We start from the raw sequence: 21,092 nt of genomic DNA, 5'->3' as shown, positions 1-21,092 counted from the left end.
ATTTTGAACCACAGATCTATTTAGAATGTATAAATAGGCTATCTGACATTAATAAATGGTTGATTAATCCTTAATTAATGTTTAAGAGGTCTAAAATCCATTTCAATAGATACGGGTCAAATTTGACCCGAAACAGCCTCAATGTACAAAAATTTGTAGCACCTGTGCAAAAGTATAAAATATTTAAATTTTTCATTTTTGCACATTTTGGATCACTTTAGGAAAAGTCATTAAATTTCGGCTAAAAAAAGATACGGCATTTAGGGTGTTTTTACTGCTGTCAATTGTCAAAACAGATCAAATTTGACCCGAACAGTACATATGGGTTAACAGAAACGCAGGGTAAAAAGGAAAAGCAGAAATATTTGGATAACTCAGTCTCAGACTATAGGTTTGATGATGGGATGCTTTACGATGTTAACAATCAGAGAGTCTCACAGCATGGAACCAGGCATAGACAGGGTAGACAGCCAGTGTCTTTTCCCCCAGAGTTGAAATATCTAACACTAGAGAGCATGTATTCAACGTAAGAGGATGTATGTTCAAAAAAATGGGCAAGGCAAGTTTTTTTCAAACACAGTGTTGGAAGCCTGAAGTGTGTTGCCAGGGATGGTAGTGAAGGCAGATGTGATGGTGGCGTTTGAGGCCCATAGATAAGCAGATGTACGTGCAGAAAACAGAAGAATATGGACCAAATGCTGGCTAGTCCATCACAGACAGACAAAACCCTCCCGAAGTGCTGTCACAAGAAAGCAGCATCCATCATTAATGACCCCACCATCCAGGCCAAACTCTTCTCATTGCTACCTTTAGGCAGAAGGTACAGGACCCTTAAGTCTCACGCCACCAGGTTCAAGAACAATTATCACCCTTCAACCATCAGACTCCTGAACCAGTGTGAATAACTTCACTCACCTCAACTCTCAGCTGAATCCACTAACATGCAAGCTCATTTTCAAGGACTCTCCAACTCGTGTTCTCAGTATTATTTGCTTGTCTTGCACATTGGTTGTTTGTCAGTCTTGGTGTATAGTTTTTTTTCATAAATTCCGTTTTATTTCTTTACTTTCCTGTAAATGACTGCAAAAAGATAAATCTCTAGGTGACATATGGTAGCAAAAAACATTTTGATATAATTTACTTTGAGAGGGAAAAGGTTTAATTAAGCATCATTAGCTTAATTGGCGTGATACAACATAGTGTGCTGAAGGATAGATTTCTGGTTGATCCAGTTGCCAGATTGATTTCTGGGATGAAGTGAAGTTGAGTGGGTTTATCCTTCATTAGAGTTTAGAAGCAGGGTAGGTGATTGTGGAATCACAGAGAAATACAGCACAGGTACAGGCCCTTCAGCCCGATGAGTCCATGCCAACCCAGCTAGTCCCCATTTCTTATGTTCAGCCCCTATCTCTGCTCTATCAATGTGCTTCTTAAATGATATTATTGTTCCTGCCTCAACCACTTCCCCTGGCAGGATGTTCCATAAGCTCACCACCCTTTGTGTGGAAAAAGTTGTCCCTCAGTCCTTTTAAAATCTTTCCCCTCTCAGCTGAAATGTACACACCCTAGTTTTGGACTCCTCTACTCTGCCAACTGCCTTATTTATGCCTCTCATAATTTTAAACATTTCTGTAAGGTTGCTCCTAACTCTCCTACATCCCACGGAACAAAGACCTAACCAATCTCTCCATATCACTCAGTCTTTCTAGTCCTGACGACATCTTTGTAAATTTATTCTGCACCCTCCTGTTTAACCACATCTTTCTTCTAGCAGAGTGATTAAAACTCTACAATGGATTTCACTAATGACTTGTACAGCTCCAGCAAATGTCCCAATTCCCTACCTAATGAAGGCCAGCATGCTAAATGGTTTTGTCACCACCCTGTCAACCTTTCTTTTAATTTATTAATTTGCGGGACGTGGGTGTCACCAGCCAAGCCAGCATTTATTGGCCATCCCTAGTTGCCCCTGAGAAGGTGGTGATGAGCTGCCTCCTTGAACCGCTGCAGTCCCTGAGGTGTAGGTCAATGCGGGGTTGTCCATCTGGATTCGTTCCTTGTTATTTTCTTTTTAGCAGTTGGATACAACTGAATGGCTTGCTAGGCCATTTCAGATTCAGCCACATTGCTGTGGGTCTGGAGGCCAGACCAGGTAAAGACAGCAGGATTCCTCCCCTAAAAGACAGATCTCCACAAGCGGCTCCACTATTTCCTCTCTAGCCTCCCACGTAGTCAAATGATGCACTTGCTCGGGCCCCAGGGATCTATCCACCTTACTGTGCAGTGAAATTCCAAATGCCTACTCCCTCCTAATTTGAACGTCCTCCAAAACATTACCACTTGTTTCCTTTATCTCTGAGCAACCATGACTTTCTCCTCAGCAAATACCAAGGTCAGATATTCATTCAAATACCCACACACCTCCTGTGACTCAAGACATAGGTAGACCTGCTCCCTCTGTAACCACCCTTTTAATGTAGCTATAGAACCTCTTGAGATTTCCTTAGTACCTGCCAGATCTAGCTTATACCCTCTGTTTGCCCTCCTGATTTTGCCCTTAAGTGCATTTTTGAGCTTTTTATAGTTAGCAAAGGTTTTGCTTGTCCTGGACCATCTAAACCTAATGTATGCTTCCTTGTTTTTCTTGTCTACAGCCACGATAACACTCAACAGCCAAGATTCCCCAAACTCGTCCGGTTTACCCTTCAGTCTAACAGGAATGTGTTGCTCCTGGACACTGGATATCACACTCTTGAAATCCTCCTGTCACCTATTCATTCCTTTCCCTTCAAGCAGGCTCTGCCATTGACCTCTGCTAGATCCTGCCAAATTAGCCTTACTTCAGTTTAGGTCTCTAACCCATGGACCTGTCTTATCGTTTTCCAGCACTATTTTAAAAATAATAGAATTATCATCTTTTGAGCCAAAGTGCTTCTTGACTGCCTCTTCAGTTACCTGCCCTGCCTTGTACCCTAAGAGGAGGTACATTATTGCACCCTCTCAAGTAGAACCCTATATACTGACTCTGGAAACTTTTAGTTTTAAAACTTTCTTCAGTGTATTTCACAGCTTCCTCCCCATCCAGGCCCATTACAATCTGGGTGGTCCTGTCAATAACAGGGAAATTAAAATCTCCCACTAATTCAGGTGTGTGTGTGTGTGTGTGTGTGTGTGTGTGTGTGTGTGTGTGTGTGTGTGTGTGTGTGTGTGTGTGTGTGTGTGTGTGTGTGTGTGTGTGTGTGTGTGTGTGTGTGTGTGTGTGTGTGTGTGTGTGTGTGTGTGTGTGTGTGTGTGTGTTGGGGGAACAGATTCTATAAAACAGCATCACAAGAGTATCTCTCCCCGACTTGTTCTACCCATATGGCTTCACTGGATGATTCCCCCAAGAATATAATCTCTAAGTTTGATCTGGATGATGGGGTGGTAAATTGGATTAGTAAGTATGCAGATGATACTAAGGTAGGTGGCGTTGTGGATAATGAAGTAGGTTTTCAAAATTTGCAGAGAGATTTAGGCCAGCTAGAAGAGTGGGCTGAACGATGGCAGAATGAGTTTAATGCTGATAAATGTGAGGTGCTACATTTTGGTAGGAATAATCCAAATAGGACATACATGGTAAATGGTAGGGCATTGGGGAATGCAGTAGAACAGAGTGATCTAGGAATAATGGTGCATAGTTCCCTGAAGGTGGAATCTCATGTGGATGGGGTAGTGAAGAAAGCTTTTGGTATGTTTGCCTTTATAAATCAGAGCATTGAGTATAAGAGTTGGGATGTAATGTTAAAATTGTACAAGGCATTGGTGAGGCTAAATTTGGAGTATTATGTACAGTTCTGGTTACTGAATTATAGGAAAGATGTCAACAAAATAGAGAGAATACAGAGAAGATTTACTGGAATGACACCTGGGTTTTAGCATCTAAGTTACAGAGAAAGGTTGAACAATTTAGGTCTTTATTCTTTGGAGCGTAGAAGGTTGAGGGGGTCTTGATAGAGGTATTTAAAATAATGAGGGGGATAGATCGAGTTGACGTGGATAGGCTTTTTCCATTGAGAGTAGGGGAAATTCAAACAAGAGGACATGAGTTGAGAGTTAGGGGGCAAAAGTTTAAGGGTAACACAAGGGGGAATTTCTTTACTCAGAGAGTGGTAGCTGTGTGGAATGAGCTTCCAGTAGAAGTGGTAGAGGCAGGTTTGGTATTGTCATTTAAAGCAAAATTGGATAGGTATATGGACAGGAAAGGAATGGAGGGTTATGGGCTGAGTGCGGGTCAGTGGGACTAGGTGAGAGTAAGCATTCGGCATGGACTAGAAAGGCCGAGATGGCCTGTTTCCGTGCTGTAATTGTTATATGGTTAAGTACACTGTTACATCCTCCCTAATCAAAAAGGCATCAGCCACTCCTTACTTACCTGTAGCTTAGTCACACCTTTCGCTTCTGATTCCTGAAATGTTGACTGCCAGTCCTGCCCTTCTTTCAGCCATGTTTCTCTTATGGCTGTAACATCCCAGTCCTGAGGACCAATCCATGCTCTTAGTTTGTTTGTCCTAACTGTTAAACCTCATGTTACAAGATAAGTCCAGATTGCCTGCTTTTATTGAGTCCTTGCTACCGTGACTAGTAAACTTGCTCTCGCTGGCTACTGCTTTATCCCTTGACTCGGTCCTGCTCAGAGTCCCACCATCCACAACCTCCCCCCTCCCTCCCTGCCAATCTAGGATCCTGGCCCCTCTCTGGTTCATGTGCAATTCGTGCCCTTGTATAGATTACCTCTGCCCCAGAAGAGATCTCAATGGTCCTGCCCCCCTGCACAAATTCTCAGCCACAAATTCATCTGCCCTATCCTTCTGTTTCAGACCTCGCTACCATGTGGCACCAGTAATTATCAACAGATCACTACCCTTGAGGTCCTGCTTTTTAACTTTGTACCTAACTCCCTATACTGTTTTTGCATGACCTGATCCCTAGTTCTACCTCATCTGTCTGTATCAACATGTACGTAACCCCTTCATGCAGGAGAATTTTTGGTAGCCGCTCGGAGACATTTTTGGCACTGGCTCTCAGAAGGCAACACACTGTCCTTGCATCTCCTCTGTGGCTACAGAATCTCCTTCTCTGTCAAGTCTCCTGTCTGACTGTACCCTTTCCCTCTGAGCCTTGGAGCTGGTGACAGTGCCAGAGATCTGATTATTGCTGCCAGCCCTCGAAAGGGAATGCTCTCATGAACAATATCCAAGGACAGATACCTGCTAGTGAAGGAATGGCCACAGATGGACCCTGAACGGATTGCCTTCTCCCCCTCTCCTGGTAGTCACCCATCTCTCTGAAGACTGTATCTCAGGTGTGACCTCCTCAGTAGAAGTATCATCTCTGACAGCTGTCATCTTCCTGGATGATCCTGAGTATATCTAACTCCTGCTCCACTTCCAGTACCTGGTCAGTCAGCAGCTGCAGCTGGATGCACTTCCCACAGATGTGGACACTGGGAGATTGAGGTTCCTTAGCTTCCCACATCTTACAGGAGGAGAATTCCACTGCCCTAACCACCATCCTGCCTACAGTGAGTCAAGAAAATAAGACCTTACCTTTTCACTGAAGACTTTAAAGATCCGGTCTCACTCCCAAAACCCGGGCCACTTGCTCAGCCGCTTCATGCGGAAGCCTCAGCTCCCCACTTCGATATCGACCACTCTCACGATGGCCGCTCCAACACTGAGATGTATTCTAGAGGTCTTAATGGTCTGGATGTTGTGAGAACATCTTTCCATATGGAAGCTGGAACTTGGAAGATAATTACAGAAAATTCTGGAAGCATTCAGCAAGTCAGGCAGCATTCATGCTTCAAGACATTGACCTCAATACCTCGTGCAAATGGTTCCTCAGTTTCCTCACTTGCAGACCCCGGTCAGTTTGAATTGGCAACAACATCTCCTCCACAATCTCCATCAGCACAGGCACACCACCAGGCTGTGTGCTGAGTCCCCTGCTCTACTCACTTTACACTCGTGACCGTGTGGCTAAGCACTGCCCCATGCCGTATTCAGGTTTGCTGATGACACCACCATCATAGGCTGAATCAAAGGTGTTGGCGAATCAGTATATGAGAGGGAGGTTGAAATCTGGCTGAGTAGTGCCACAACAACCTCTTCCTCAGTATCAACAAGACCAAGGAGCTGGTTATTGACTTCAGAAGGAGGAAACTGGAGATCCATGAGCCAGTCCTCATCAGAGGTGGAGACCCAGTAACCCGGTAGTTTTCCAGCAAAGATAGATGGATCCACCGAAGCCTGATGCTACTATTTTCAAACGTTTTTATTTATAAAGGGGCACAAACGTATGGTTAATACAAAACATTCAGATCATATACGTCGTCACAACTCAATCTAAAGCACAGGTATAGTAATAATCAATCAGAAATAAGCTCTACAGTTGTCTAGGGGTAATGTAGATATATATTGTTTACTGGATATTTAAAAGTCTTTTTGCGGTCACTGCAGTTCCACCAGCCGCCGTCGGTTGTGGTGTCGCGTTGGTGCACTTTTGTTAGAAAGAGAGAGAGAGAGAGATGTCATTAAACAGCTTCACCTGCCCGGGTCCCTACGGAGCACCGCCGTGGAATCAGAAGAGCAGGCTTCCCGGTTGTTAGTTAAAAGCGATTGTCCGTGATTCCATCCACAGACTCCCGATCCGGAGTCTAACGCACGTGGCTTCCTTCAGAATGGCGTCCTGCTCCGACGGGAAGCACTATTGTGTCTTCTTGGTGTGTCTCCTTGGTGCGTCTGAGGCCCTGCCTCGGCAGCCCACCTTTTTATCTGGACTGGCAGGGTTGTAGATGTCAATCGGGGGGGGGGGGGGGGTGAGGCGATCTTTCCCCCATTCCCTATCTCACATGGCCCTGAAGGTCTGCACGTAGCCCACGTCCTTATTCCACAAAAGGTGCCTCCCAAGACAATGGCTGTGTCCAAGGCTTTGTCTTGCTGAGCGGCCAATCCACATTCCAGACCGTAAGGCTCTCTCTCTCTTGCGATTCTCCCAAAGGAGGGGGCTGAGGTCATAACAGGTTGAAATCTGGCTGAGTAGTGCCACAACAACCTCTTCCTCAGTATCAACAAGACCAAGGAGCTGATTATTGACTTCAGAAGGAGGAAACTGGAGATCCATGAGCCAGTCCTCATCAGAGGTGGAGAGAGTCACCAACTTTAAATTCCTTTGTGTTATCATTTCAGAGGACCTGTCCTGGGCCCAGCGCTTAAGTACCATTACAAAGAATGCACAACAGTGCCTCTACTTCCTTAGGAGTTTGCGAAGATTCAGCATGACATCTAAAACTTTGACTAACATCTATAGATGTGTGGTGGAGTGTATATTGACTGGCTGCATCACAGCCTGGTATGGAAACACCAATGCCCATGAACGGAAAATCCAACAGAAAGTAGTGGACATGGCCCAATCTATCACAGGTAAAGCCCTCCCCACTTTGAGCACATCTACATGGAGTGTTGTCACAGGAAAGCGGCATTAATCGTCAAGGACCCCCATCACTCAGGAAATGCTCTCTTCTCACTGCTGCCATTAGGAAGAAGGTACAGAAGCCTCAAGACTCACACCACCAGGTTGTGGAAAAGTTATTACCCCTCAACTATCAAGATCCTTGAACCAAAGGGAATAACCTCACTTGCCCATTGAAATATTCTCACAACCTACAAGGACTCTTCATCTGACGTTCTTGATAATTATTGCTTATTTATTGTTATACTTTCTTTCTTTCTGTATCTGCACAGTTTGTTGTCTTTTAAACACTGGTTGAAAACCCAAGTTGGTATAGTCTTTTATTGATTCTATTATGGTTGCAGTTCGATTATGCATTTATTGAGTATGCCCATGAGAAAATGAATCTCAAGTAGCGACATATATGTACTTTGATAATAAATTTACCATGAACTCTGGAGAGCCAGGAAAAATGTTTTGGGGACTTCGGCCTGAAATATTAACTCCTTTTCTTTTCACAGGTGCTGCCTCAGCCAGTGATCACAGGCACTGTAGAAGCGATGAGCACAATGGAAGAACGTAACATGAAGTTAACTGAGAAGCAGAAAAGTAATCACAAAAATATTTCAACCATGCAACTGATCTGAATTTCTGAGGATAATTAGAGTACCTCGGTCTCACTTCAGGCAAGTCTATTGATGTCCTGCTCAAATAAAAGCAAATGTTGTTGCTTGGACACCCTGCTTTGTGATATTATTACTTATTAAATAGAAGTACAGTTTTACACTTGCAACTTGGCAATCTTGTGCACAGATCAGTGCTCCAAGAACTTTGAATGTACACAACTGATTTGAGTTGAGAAAAACCTACCCGTATATAAAATTTATTCAAAACTTTATTTTGTTTACACAGTTTGGGTTTGTGAGCATTGATGATTTGTTGTCCGTTGTGTCCAACAATGACAGCCAAACCTGTGTGGGTGAGCTTTAAAGCGGAAAAGTGGGGCAGTTCCACTCTCTCGATCTCGGAAATCTGGTGTCTAGTGGTACATCACATCTGGGGCCTTCCTTGGTTGCAGTGGATGACCACAACTTCTGTGCCTTGTCATGCTTTCTACGAAGTGTTGCAGAACTACCTTCCTATCCATTGCATCTCACTGTTGATCTCGTCCACCAACTCCACTGTAGCTGACCTTGCATGCTAGGATAGGAATATCCCTATCTCACTGGGATATGGGGCTGCCCTAATCTGGTTTAGCCCACCCATCAAACCAGTGTGCCAGGGTGTGGCAACTGTTGCATGCAAACAGCTACTTGGAGCCGCAGGTGAGAGCTGAGTGTCCAGTGTGGTCCAAGGTGAGTGAGATGTCCCAGAATAGAACAACCCCCTTCACTATACATCCTGAGACACCTTGAGCATTACTGTTATGGTCCAAGCCTAATTGCCTTGAGAAGACAAGTGAAAGGACGCCCACAGTGTTGTCGGGAATGGAGCCCCAGATGTAGATCCAGTAACAATGAAGGGCTGGTGAGATATTTCTGAGTGAGAATTGGTGTGTGAAAATTGGAGAGGAACTTGCAGGTGAACCTAAAGCAAAGGCCCTTGTCCTTCTTGGTGATAGAAGTCACATGTTTGCAGAGAACTTCTGTGGCTACCTGTTTACATGTTGCAAATAGTTCAATTCAAAGCCACAATGCACCAGTGGTAGACAGAAGGAATTGATGAGGTGCCAATGACTCAGGCTAGAAAGCCCCACTCGCTTTTCCAAATCTCTGCAAGAACTGGCTTTAGGTAAAACAAAACTCAGAGAACAACCCAGGACCAATGAGGGAGAGGGAGGGGAAGGTAGAGCCACCATGCCAACCAAGATGCTATCTAAGTTAGTGCCAGCTGCCTGTGTTTTTCCTACATCCCTCTAAAGCTTTCCCGTCTATGTACTTTCAAAGTACCTCTTCAATGTTGTTGAAGTGCCTGCCTATCTGCCTCAACCACTTGCTCTGACAGTTTGTTCTTTATACTGACCACCCCCTGGATGAGAAGTTTTCCTGTCAGCTTCCTCCGTTCTTGATTCTCCAACCCTGAGAAAAAATACTGTGCGCATTCACCCTATTTATACCCTCTATAAGATAACTTCTCATTCTCCTAGGAGTAAAGTCCCTGCCTGCTTAACCTTTCTCCATAACTCTGACCTTGAGTCTTAGCAATGTCCTTGTAAATGCCTTCTGCATTCCTACCAGCTTAATGGCATTTTTCCTCAAACAGGGTAACCAGCACTGAACCCAACATTCGAAATGCAGCCTCATCAACGTCTTGTACAACTGCAACAGGACTTCTCAAGTTCTATACTCAATGCCTGGAACAGTGAAGGCGAGCATATCAAAAGCCTTCTTCATCATCCTGTTTATCTGTGACACCACTTTCAGAGAACCATGTACTTGTATCCTTAACACGCTCTGTCCTACAACATCACCCAAGGCTCTATCACTTACTGTGAAAGTCCTGCCCTCATTTGTCTTCACAAATACTTATCAGAATTAAACTCTATTTCCCTTGCCTTGGTCCACTTACCCAGTTGATTAAGACCCCACTTTAATTCCTGATAACCATCTTCACAGTCTATAACACCACCAATTTTATTGTCATCTGCACATTTTCTAGCCTTGCCTTGTATATTCTCAACCAAATCAATGATTCCAGTTATTGACTATTGCTTGGCCTGTCAGTAGCTCTCCATTCTCTTGAATCGCTTTCCAAGCTGACGGTGTATACAAGATAATCTGCTGTTCCTTCACCACTCTCTAAGTAGCTCAGCATTTCTCTGTGTCAGAAGTTCCACAGCAAAGATATCAGAACGAAAAATCTATGACTAATGTTTCATTACCACAACCTGGCTAAGAGGGTGGTTAAATTTTGAACTTCTTTACAAGGTATTTAGTTGAACAGCACAGTTGTATTTAACAGGAATCTAATAAACCTATGAGGGAGAAAGGATTAAAACATAATAATAGATCCTTTGAGTTGCTCCTCCACTCATTGAGATCTCAGCTAATCTTCTACCCCAGTATCATTTTTCCACACTGTCCCCACATCCTTTGATTCCAATAATATGCAGAAATTATAATGATAGGATTAGATAGATAGATAGATAGATAGATACTTTATTCATCCCCATGGGGAAATTCAACTTTTTTTTCCAATGTCCCATACACTTGTTGTAGCAAAACTAATTACATACAATACTTAACTCAGTAAAAAAAATATGATATACATCTAAATCACTATCTCAAAAAGCATTAATAATAGCTTTTAAAAAGTTCTTAAGTCCTGGCGGTAGAATTGTAAAGCCTAATGGCATTGGGGAGTATTGACCTCTTCATCCTGTCTGAGGAGCATTGCATCGATAGTAACCTGTCGCTGAAACTGCTTCTCTGTCTCTGGATGGTGCTATGTAGAGGATGTTCAGAGTTATCCATAATTGACCGTAGCCTACTCAGCGCCCTTCGCTCAGCTACCGATGTTAAACTCTCCAGTACTTTGCCCACGACAGAGCCCGCCTTCCTTACCAGCTTATTAAGACGTGAGGCGTCCCTCTTCTTAATGCTTCCTCCCCAACACGCCACCACAAAGAAGAGGGCGCTCTCCACAACTGACCTATAGAACATCTTCAGCATCTCACTACAGACATTGAATGACGCCAACCTTCTAAGGAAGTACAGTCGACTCTGTGCCTTGCTGCACAAGGCATCTGTGTTGGCAGTCCAGTCTAGCTTCTCGTCTAACTGTACTCCCAGATAGTTGTAGGTCTTAACCTGCTCCACACATTCTCCATTAATGATCACTGGCTCCATATGAGGCCTAGATCTCCTAAAGTCCACCACCATCTCCTTGGTCTTGGTGAGGAGTGAAAAGGGAGCATAAATATGGCATAATTCAATTCTGTAAATACTTCCTTTTAAATTAACCTATGGGGCAGAGGAATCAGTGACATGGTTTCCAATTAAGAGTCCTGGAAAAGTCAGCAATTAGTTACTTCTATAAATGCTGAGGTTATAGCAGTACAGGTCCACAGTCCCTTATCCGAAATTCTGAAATCCAAAAAGCTCCAAAAACCTAAGTTTTTTTTCACCAACAGCTGATGTCACTCAGGTCTGATGTGGCAGCACTAGCAGAGGCCGCCAGACGTCAGTTGTGGCTCAGTGCTCGTACTGGTCACATGTGCATTTGCTGTTCGCTGATATTTTGTGTTCACTGTTCACTTTGTGTTTAATTTCACTTTGAAAGTGTCAAAGAGAGCTGCAGATACCCCTATGGGTAACAATGAGAAAAAGAGAAGGAAGCATCTATCATTATCAATAACACAGAAAGTGGAGTAATTGCAGAGGCTTGATCGTGGTGTGTCTGTTCAGTGTCTTACTGAAGAATGTGGTGTCAGAACTACCACTGTAGATGATTTAAAGAAACAGAAAGACAAGTTACTGAAGTTTTATAGTGACAGTGACGTTCTACATTTATTCCAATAAGTCATTTACCATGTGTTCGATTAGGTTCGTTTGAAGCTGTATATTTTTATGTTTTACTGAATGTTTTTGTACGAAATAAAATATTTTTTTGTTATTATTCCCTAAACAATACAGTATAACAACTATTTACATAGCATTTACATTGTATTAGGTATTACAAGTAACCTAGAGATTACTTACAATCTAGTGATATACAGGACTGTCAGGTAGAAAGTTCTAAAATAATGTTAAGTGGTGATAAAAAAGATTAACAGTATATTTCCAGATCAGTGTGTTACCAGCTTTGTGGGTCTTTTTGAATTGAATTGACTTTATTTCTTACATCCTTCACATACATGAGGAGTAAAAATCTTTATGTTACGTCTGTCTAAATGTGCGATTTGTAATAAATAGTACGTACAACAGTCAATATAGCATAGAAATACAATTGTATCAGCATGAGTTAAGCAGTCTGATGGCCTGGTGGAAGAAGCTGTTACAGAGCCTGTTGGTTGGTCCTGGCTTTTATGCTGCGGTACCACTCCCTGGATGGTAGCAGCTGGAACAGGTGACTCAGGTACCCAATGGTCCTTTGGGCCCTTTATAGACAACTGTCTCTAGAAACAGGAAGACTCAATGCTATTCAATATGATAGAACTGTACAGCACTGGGCAGGCCATTTGGCCCATTATGGTGTGCTGGTCACGATGCCAGTCTATACTTATTGTCCTCCTTCCTGTGTATTACCCCTCCATCCCTTTCATATTCATGTGCCTATCTAAAAGGCAAACAGTCTGCTTCCGCCACTATTCCTGGCAACCCATTGCATGCAACTACCACTTCTTTATTCCCTTTTATTTAATATAAAATGCCTTGGGATTCCTCTTGAGCTTCTCCACCAACAACTTTTCATTGAACCTGTTGGACTTCCTATCCACCTGCTTGAGCACATTCTGTCTTATCCTGTCATAATTTGCCTTCTGCTGTGATCCGATTTAATTCTTGCACATTCTCACATTTACTTTCTTGCAAGATCTGATTTAATCCTTACACATAGCTATCGTAAAACATAATGAGTTGTGGTCACTATCCCCAAAATGCTTTCCTACTATCAGGTATGTCACTGGACCTGGCTCACTTCCCAAAACCAGACCCTGTATGTTTTCTCCAATAGTTGGGCTCTCCACAGACTGTTTCACTAACCCCTCTTAGCTGCACTGAATAAATTCCACCCCATCTCGGCTTCTTGTATGAAGTTCCAGTCAATACTGGGAAGTAATGACAAACTTGTTGTTTCTGAACCTTTCCATAATGTGTCTACATATTTGTACCTCCAGCAAACTGGGTGGCCTACAGTATAATGCTTTCTGATTTTGGAACTCTGCCCAAAATGCCTGAGTGGGTGAGCCCTCCAGTGTGTGCTCTCTGACTCTGCAGTGATATTCTCTCTTATCAGTAGTGCCGCCTTTACATCTGTTTAATTCCCTCTCTATCACATCTAACACAACAAATCCCAGCATATCAAGCTGCTGGTCCTACCCCTCATGCAACTAGATTTCTATAATGGCAACAACATTGTAATTCCATGTTCTGATCCAGGCTCTAAGTTCATCCTCCTGATCCACAAGACTCCTAGCATTTAAATAAACAAATTGCAGCCTATCAGTCTGATGCACCATCAATAACTCACACTGAGACTTAGGAAACGAGATATCGGCTTTTATTGACTGGAAGAATAAACAACACTACATCCTGGGGAAAATGAGGGAGAGCAGCAGCCCACAGTCGCCTTTATACAGGGGTCTGTGGGAGGAGCCACAGGAACAGTCAGCAGGGTCTGTGGGAGGAGCCACAGGAGCAGTCAGACAGGTATATCTAGTTCACCACACAGTCCCACCATGTTTATCTTAGCTAATCTATGACTCAACTCCATATACCTTTCTCTACAGCGTTTGATACACCTACTTAACAAATATCTATTTAAATCTCAGCTTTAAAGGCAATAATTGATTTTGCATCGATGGTCAATGTGCAAGAGAGTCCCACATTTCTTTCATTTTCCACATGTAAAAGTGTTTCATAATTTCAGTTCTGAAAGATTAGGCTTTCTGTTTTAGAATATGGCCTCCAGCCTTGGACTTTACAGCCAGTGAGAATGGTTCTTTTAAGCTACCCCCAGTCTTCCTTAACACCTTCAATCAAATCAGCACAGTCTTACAAGTTCCATGGAACACTACAGTTATGTAATCTTTTCAAGCAACTTGACCCTTGGAGTCGAGGTATGATTTTGATAAATCTACTCTGTGCTCTATCCCAGACCAATGGCTCCTCCCTAAGACGTGGTACCCAAAATTACACAGATTACTAATGGGTCACCTGATCAGGAATTTACATTACTCTGGTATGAAAGGCCTGGATAAAGTGGATGTGGAGCGGATGCTTCCATTAGTAGGAGAATCTAGGATCCAAGGAGATGGCCTTAGAATGAAGGGATGTCCCCTTAAAACTGAGATGCGAGGGTGGTGAATTGGTGAAATTGATTGCCACAGAGGGTAGTGGAAGCCAAGTCATTGGTTCTTGATGGGTAAAAGAAGAGGGGTCAAAGGGTTACGGGGAAAAGGTGGGAGAATGGGGTTGAAGAAAGAGTATAGTCCTGATTAAATGTCAGAGCAGACTTGATGGGCCAATTGGCCAGATTACACTCTGATATCTTGTATCTCTGTGATGGTCATCTCCATGGCACCCAGGCTATGAAGAATGCCCAGATGCTGTGCTCCAGTCCCACTAGTATGATGAACTGAGGCTTTGGGCCCACTCTGTGCTGCTCCGGGGTTCAGATCCAAGGACTCGCTTTTGCTTCAGAATGCTGTTGTTCGCTTCAATGGTTTACTTGACTTTCTTCCCCCTTTCTCTTGTGCATCAAGTGCTGGTGTTTTATTTTTATTCTTTTTTTTCTTTAAATTGGGTTCTTTCAGGTTTCTTGCTGCATGGCTACCTAAGAGCAAACAAATCTCAAGGTTGTATGAGTTATGCATTCTTTAAAAATAAATGTACTTGAAACTTACGGTCTTGTATCTCATTGTCATCCCGTCCACTAGACATAAGTGTCACCATTCCACTGGTCTTCTTGATTGCTTTCTTTTGTGCATTACATCTATGTGGACCCCGTGCATTTTTGCTTCCAAGGTTTCACCATCTAGAAAGTACTGTGTTTCTCCTTTAAGTCCTCACCATTTCCTACATTGTCACAGATTTGCATATTTGTGCATTCCTGTTAGTATGTCTTTGTAATTTAACACCTACATCTAGATTCATTAAAATGCTGCTTATCATTATATTATTAGCAAATTTGAATGGTGAATTAATAGCACAACATCATTAGTTACATCCAAATAACTAGAGTACCAGTAATTATCCCTACTTTTTGCCTTCCTGATCAGCTGGAACAATAATTGAGCTTCAAATTTTGCCCTACATTGAAGGATTTATTGAATGTTTTCTAAAAGATTATACAAATAACCTTCATGTATAATTTTCTGTCTGCCAGTTCTGTCACTTCCTCAAAATCTTCATTTTGGTTTTATGACATGATCTAAACTTTACAAATCCATACTGGCTGTGTCTGAACAACTACAAACATTCAAACTGCTCATTCGTTCTTTCTTCAATTATATGTTCTGGTAATTCCATATTCCTAAAATAGATTTGGAGCTTACTGGTCTAAATTGCCTTGCTTCCCTAAGTGGAAGAGTAACATACAATTTTACAATGTAAATTAATTTGATTTACAAAATGAGAAAAAAATGGAAAATTACTGTATCTGTAATTTTCTCTCTTCCTTGAATTTGTTGGGATGGATGCTATCTGTCCCTGAGGATTATTATTTTGTTCACACTATTTTTCGGTAATCTTTGTCCCTGATTCAACATCAAATCTGCTGAAATGTTATCCCTGTCTTCTTTGGAAATGATGATGGAAATTAATTACTCAATGGGTCCACCACTTCTTGGTTTTACTAGCATAACTATAAAAGACATTTTGATAATTTCATTGTCACTTGCAATATTCTTCTCATATTTCCTTTTTGTCCCTTGTAATACCATATTAATTTTTGATGTACTGTCACCTTACTCATCTGCAGGTTTGGTAAATTTACCATCACTGCACCACCATTTTCCAAACCTAGAACTTAGCAGCTGCTTTGGCATTCTCCTCCTTTGAAACTATTTTGAATTTACTCAGATTGCAATCATTAGATCAATGTCCTAATATGTTTATGCTAATTTATATCTTGTACATAAAGATAATACATATAAAATGCTGCTGGTGGCATTCTGATAAAGAGGCTTTGGCATGCTGACTGAATTGACTGCATGTTTTTGCCCTGAGTGACAATAATGGTGTACTCAACTAGGTCTAGCAAGGGCAGTGAAGTCCATTAAACTTCTAACTGTTCTCTACAGATGGTGGAAAGGAGTTGGGGGGGGGGGCAGGTTCCATCAATGATTTCACAATATTTGACCTATTCTTGTAACCTTGGTATTTACATGGTTCATCTGGTTAAGTGTTAGTCAATGATGATGGTGCTGCTGGATTTCACAGGGTAAGTGGTTTGACTCTCTCGTTGGAGTTTGTATCAGCTTTCAGTTGTGTGATACAAACATTTCTTGTCACAGAAGCCCATGCCTGACCGTTACCCAAATGACTAACGTGGGCGCTGACTGAAAGTGAAAGGGCCAGGACAGTGCTTAGAGATGCAAGAGACCATAATGCTAGAATCTGGAGGAACTCAGCAGGTCAAACACCAGCTATGGATGAAAATGGGGAGATAATGTTTCAGGCCAAGACCCTTCATCTGGACTGGTGCACCTTTAGTGTTGGACAATACTTGTGGCTGCTGCTCCTATCAACCCATTCAGTTTTACTGTATCTGAGATATTCTTTTTGTTTTACCTATCCCTACTCACCTTGGCCGCTACTGAACACTGACTTGTTTTTCTCAGATGAAAAGCTCCTGATCTGAAATGTCAATTGTTTCTCTTACCACAGATGCTGACTGACCTGCTGAGAGTTTCTAGCATCTACTGTTTTTGCATAGGACATTAATATGAAAGGTTTCCTGAAAGCTTTCTTCATTTTTGCAAGATTGGACTTTCAGCAGTATTCCCCTTGCCTTCTGTCACTAAGGCTTCATGGTACTGGAGCACCCTGGGGAAACCATGAGATCAGAATTTCCAGCATCTGCAGATTTCCTCATGCAGATCAGAAGGGAGTAACTTTAGCCTCCACACAGAAAGTTCGGGGCCCTGTCCTCAGGTAGTGCTAGGTCGATACTAAAGCTCGAAGCCCAAGGGTTGATCGGAAGCCCAGAAGTTAAAGTCTGATGACCAAAGTCCTGGATCAAAGAGTTTGAAGTCCAGTGGGAGTCACAGGCCTATTGTCTGCAAGTCTGTACACGATATTAATTCCTCTTAATATCTGTACAAAATATTAAGAGGAATAGACAGAGTGGACAGCCAGTGCCTCTTCCCCAGGGCACCACTGCTCAGTACAAGAGGACATGGCTTTAAGTTAAGGGGAGGGAAGTTCAAGGGGGATATTAGAGGAAGGTTTTTCACTCAGAGAGTGGTTGGTGCGTGAAATGCACTGCCTGAGTCAGTGGTGGAGGCAGACACACTAGTGAAGTTTAAGAGACTACTAGACAAGTATATGGAGGAATTTAAGGTGGGGGGTTATATGTGAGGCAGGGTTTGAGGGTCAGCACAACATTGTGGGCCGAAGGGCCTGTAATGTGCTGTACTATTCTATGTTCTATGTTCTATGTAAGTCCTGAAGACTTGTCCTGGAGTAGGAGGACTGTCTGCGTGGGAGGAAAGGGGCTTGTTTTACTGTTGATGTTTTGTAGCTTGTTGTGTTCTGTGTTGTCCTGTTGAGCACTGTGGGCATGCTATACTGGTACCAGAACGTGTGGCAACACTTGTGGGCTGCCCAAGCACATCCTTAGGCTAAGCTAATAAATAAAATCTGAAGCAACACATACAAAATGCTGGAGGAACTAAGCATCTATAGAAGAGAGTAAACAGTTGATGTTTTGGGCTGAGACCCTTCATCAGGTCTGGAAAGGAAGGGGAGAAGTCAGAGTAAAAAGGTGGGGCAGGAGGGGAGGAAGAAGTACAAGGTGGCAAGTGATAGGTGAAAATGGGAGAGGGGAGGGGGTGAAGTAAAGATCTAGGAAGTTGGTGAAAGAGATAAAGGGCTGGAGAAGGGGGAACCTGGTAGGGAGAGGATAGAAGACCATAGAAGAAAGGGAAGGGGGAGGTGATGGGCAGGTAAGGAGATAAGGTGAAGTGGGGGGGCAATTACAAGGAATTAGAGAAAACGATGTTCATGCCTTCAGGCTGGAGGCTACCCAGACAGAATACAGGGTGTTGTTCCTCCAACCTAAGTGTGGCTTCATCATGGCAGGAGAGGAGACCATGGGAATGGTCACGTCAGAATGGGAATGGGAAGTAGAATTGAAATGGGTGGCCACTGGGAGATCTTGCTTTTTGTGGCAGATAGAGCATAGGTGCTCAGCGATGCGGTCTCCCAATCTACATCAGGTCTCACCGATATAAAGGAGGCCATACTGGGAGCACCAGATACAGTAAATGACCCCAAAAGACTCGCAGGTGAAGTGTCACCTCTCCTGGAAGGACTGTTTGGGGCCCTGAATGGTGGTGAGGGAGGAGGTGTAGGGGCTGGTGTGGCACTTGCAAGGATTAGTACCAGGAGGGAGGTCAGTGGGGAAGGACGAGTGGACAAGGAAATCACGTAGGGAGCAATCTCTGCGGAAAGTGGGGGGGGGGGGGTAAGATGCATTTGGTGGTGAGATTCCATTGGAGATGGCAGAAGTTACAGAGAGTTAATGTGCTGGGCACAGAGGCTAGTGGGGTGGTAGGTGAGGACAAGAGGAACCCTATCCCTGGTAAGGTGGCAGGAGGATGGGGTGAGGGCAGATGTGTGCGAAAGGAAAGAGATGCAGATGAGGGTAGTGTTGATGGTGGAAGAAGGGAAGTCCTTTTCTTTGAAGAAGACATCTCAGTTGTTCTGGAAAGAAAAGCCTCCTCCTGAGAGGAGATGTGGCAGAGATGGAGGAACTGAGAGAAGGGGGATGGGAAGAGGTGTAGTCCAGACAGCTGTGAGAGTCAGTCTCTCCCCACCCTGTCACTTGTACTCTCACAACTGTCTAGACTACACCTCTTCCCACCCTGTCACTTGAAAACCCACTGACACTCACTGCTATCCAGACTGCTTTGGGTTTCCAGCATCTGCAGATTTTCTCGTGTAATGGAAGTCAAACCACCTGGCCTATAATTTCCTTTATTCTGCCTCCTCCTTCACCTTCTTGTTAAAGAGTGAAGTGACATATGCAATTTTCAGTCCTTCACAACCATTCCAGTATCTAGTGATTCCTGAAAGATCTTTAAAAATCCATCCACAATCTCTTCAGTTACCTTTTTCAGAACCCTGGTGTGTAGTCCATCTGGTCCAGGTGACTTATCTACTTTCAGACTTTTGAGCTTCCCAAGAACCTCCTCCTTAGTAAATAGTAACGACACTCACTTCTGCCCCCGGTCACTCTCGCATTTCTGACACACTGCTAGTGTCTTCCACAGTGAAGACTAACACGAAATACTTAATAAGTTCGTCTGTCATTTCTTTACCCATTACTACCTCTCCAGAGTCATATTCCAGTGGTCTGATATCAACTCTTGTCTCTCTTTTACTCTTTATATCTTTAAAAAACTTCTTGTATCCAATTTTATATTATTAGTTAGCTTACCTTTATATTTCATATCTTCTGTCTTTATGGCTTTTTAGTTGTCCACTGTTGGTTTTAAAAATTTCCCAACCCTCTACCTTCCCACTATCTTTTGCTATATTATTGTATATGCCCTCTCTTTTGACTCTATGCTCTCTTTGACTTCCCTTGTCAGCCACAGTTGCCTCATCCTCCCTTTAGAATACTTCTTCATCTTTGGGATGTATCTTTTCTGCGCCTTCCGAATTTGCCCCAGAAACACTAGTCATTGCTGTCCTGCCATCATCCCTGCTAGTGTCCCCTTTCAATCAACATTGGCCAGCTTTTCTCTCATGCCCCTGTAATTTCCTTTATTCCATTTTAATATCGATACATCCAACTTTAGCTCTTTCTTCTTAAACTTCAGGGTCTATCATATTACGATCACTGCCTCCTATTTACTGCGGTTCTATTTACTTAAGTTCCCTAATCAAATCTAGAATTGCTGCTCCCCTAGTGGGCTCAACTACAACACACACAAAATGCTGGCGGAACACAGCAGGCCAGGCAGCATCTTTCAGAAGAAGCACTGTCGACGTTTCGGGCCGAGACCCTTCATCAGGACTAACTGAAAGGAGAGATACTAAGAGATTTGGAAGTAGTTGGGGGAAGGGGGAAATGCGAAATGATAGGAGAAGAACGGATTGGGATGAAGCTAAGAGCTGGAAAGGTGATTGGCGAAAGTGATACAGAGCTGGAGAAGGGAAAGGATCATGGGATGGGAGGCCTCAGGAGAAAGAAAGGGGGAAGGGGGGAGCACCAGAGGGAGATAGAGAACAGGCAGGGTGATGGGCAGAGAGAGAGAAAAAAAAACAAACAAATATGTCAGGGATGGGGTAAGAAGGTGAGGAGGGGCATTAACGGAAGTTAGAGAAGTCAATGTTCATGCCATCAGGTTGGAGGCTACCCAGACGGTATATAAGGTGATGTTCCTCCAACCTGAGTGTGGATTCATTCTGACAGTAGAAGAGGCCATGGATAGACATATCAGAATGGGAATGGGATGTGGAATTAAAATGTGTGGGCACTGGGAGATCCTTCTTTCTCTGGCGGACCAAGCATAGGTGTTCAGCAAAACGGTCTCCCAGTCTGCGTCAGGTCTCACCAATATATAAAAGGCCACACCGGGAGCACTGGACGCAGTATACCGCACCAGCCGACTCACAGGTGAAGTGTCGCCTCACCTGGAAGGGCTTTCTGGGGCCCTGAATGATGGTGAGGGAGGAAGTGTAAGGGCAGGTGTAGCACTTGTTCCGCTTACA

The sequence above is a fragment of the Hemitrygon akajei genome, chromosome 7, assembly GCF_048418815.1.
Source record: "Hemitrygon akajei chromosome 7, sHemAka1.3, whole genome shotgun sequence".
Classification (NCBI taxonomy): Eukaryota; Metazoa; Chordata; class Chondrichthyes; order Myliobatiformes; family Dasyatidae; genus Hemitrygon; species Hemitrygon akajei.
This window is presented reverse-complemented; position numbering follows the sequence as displayed.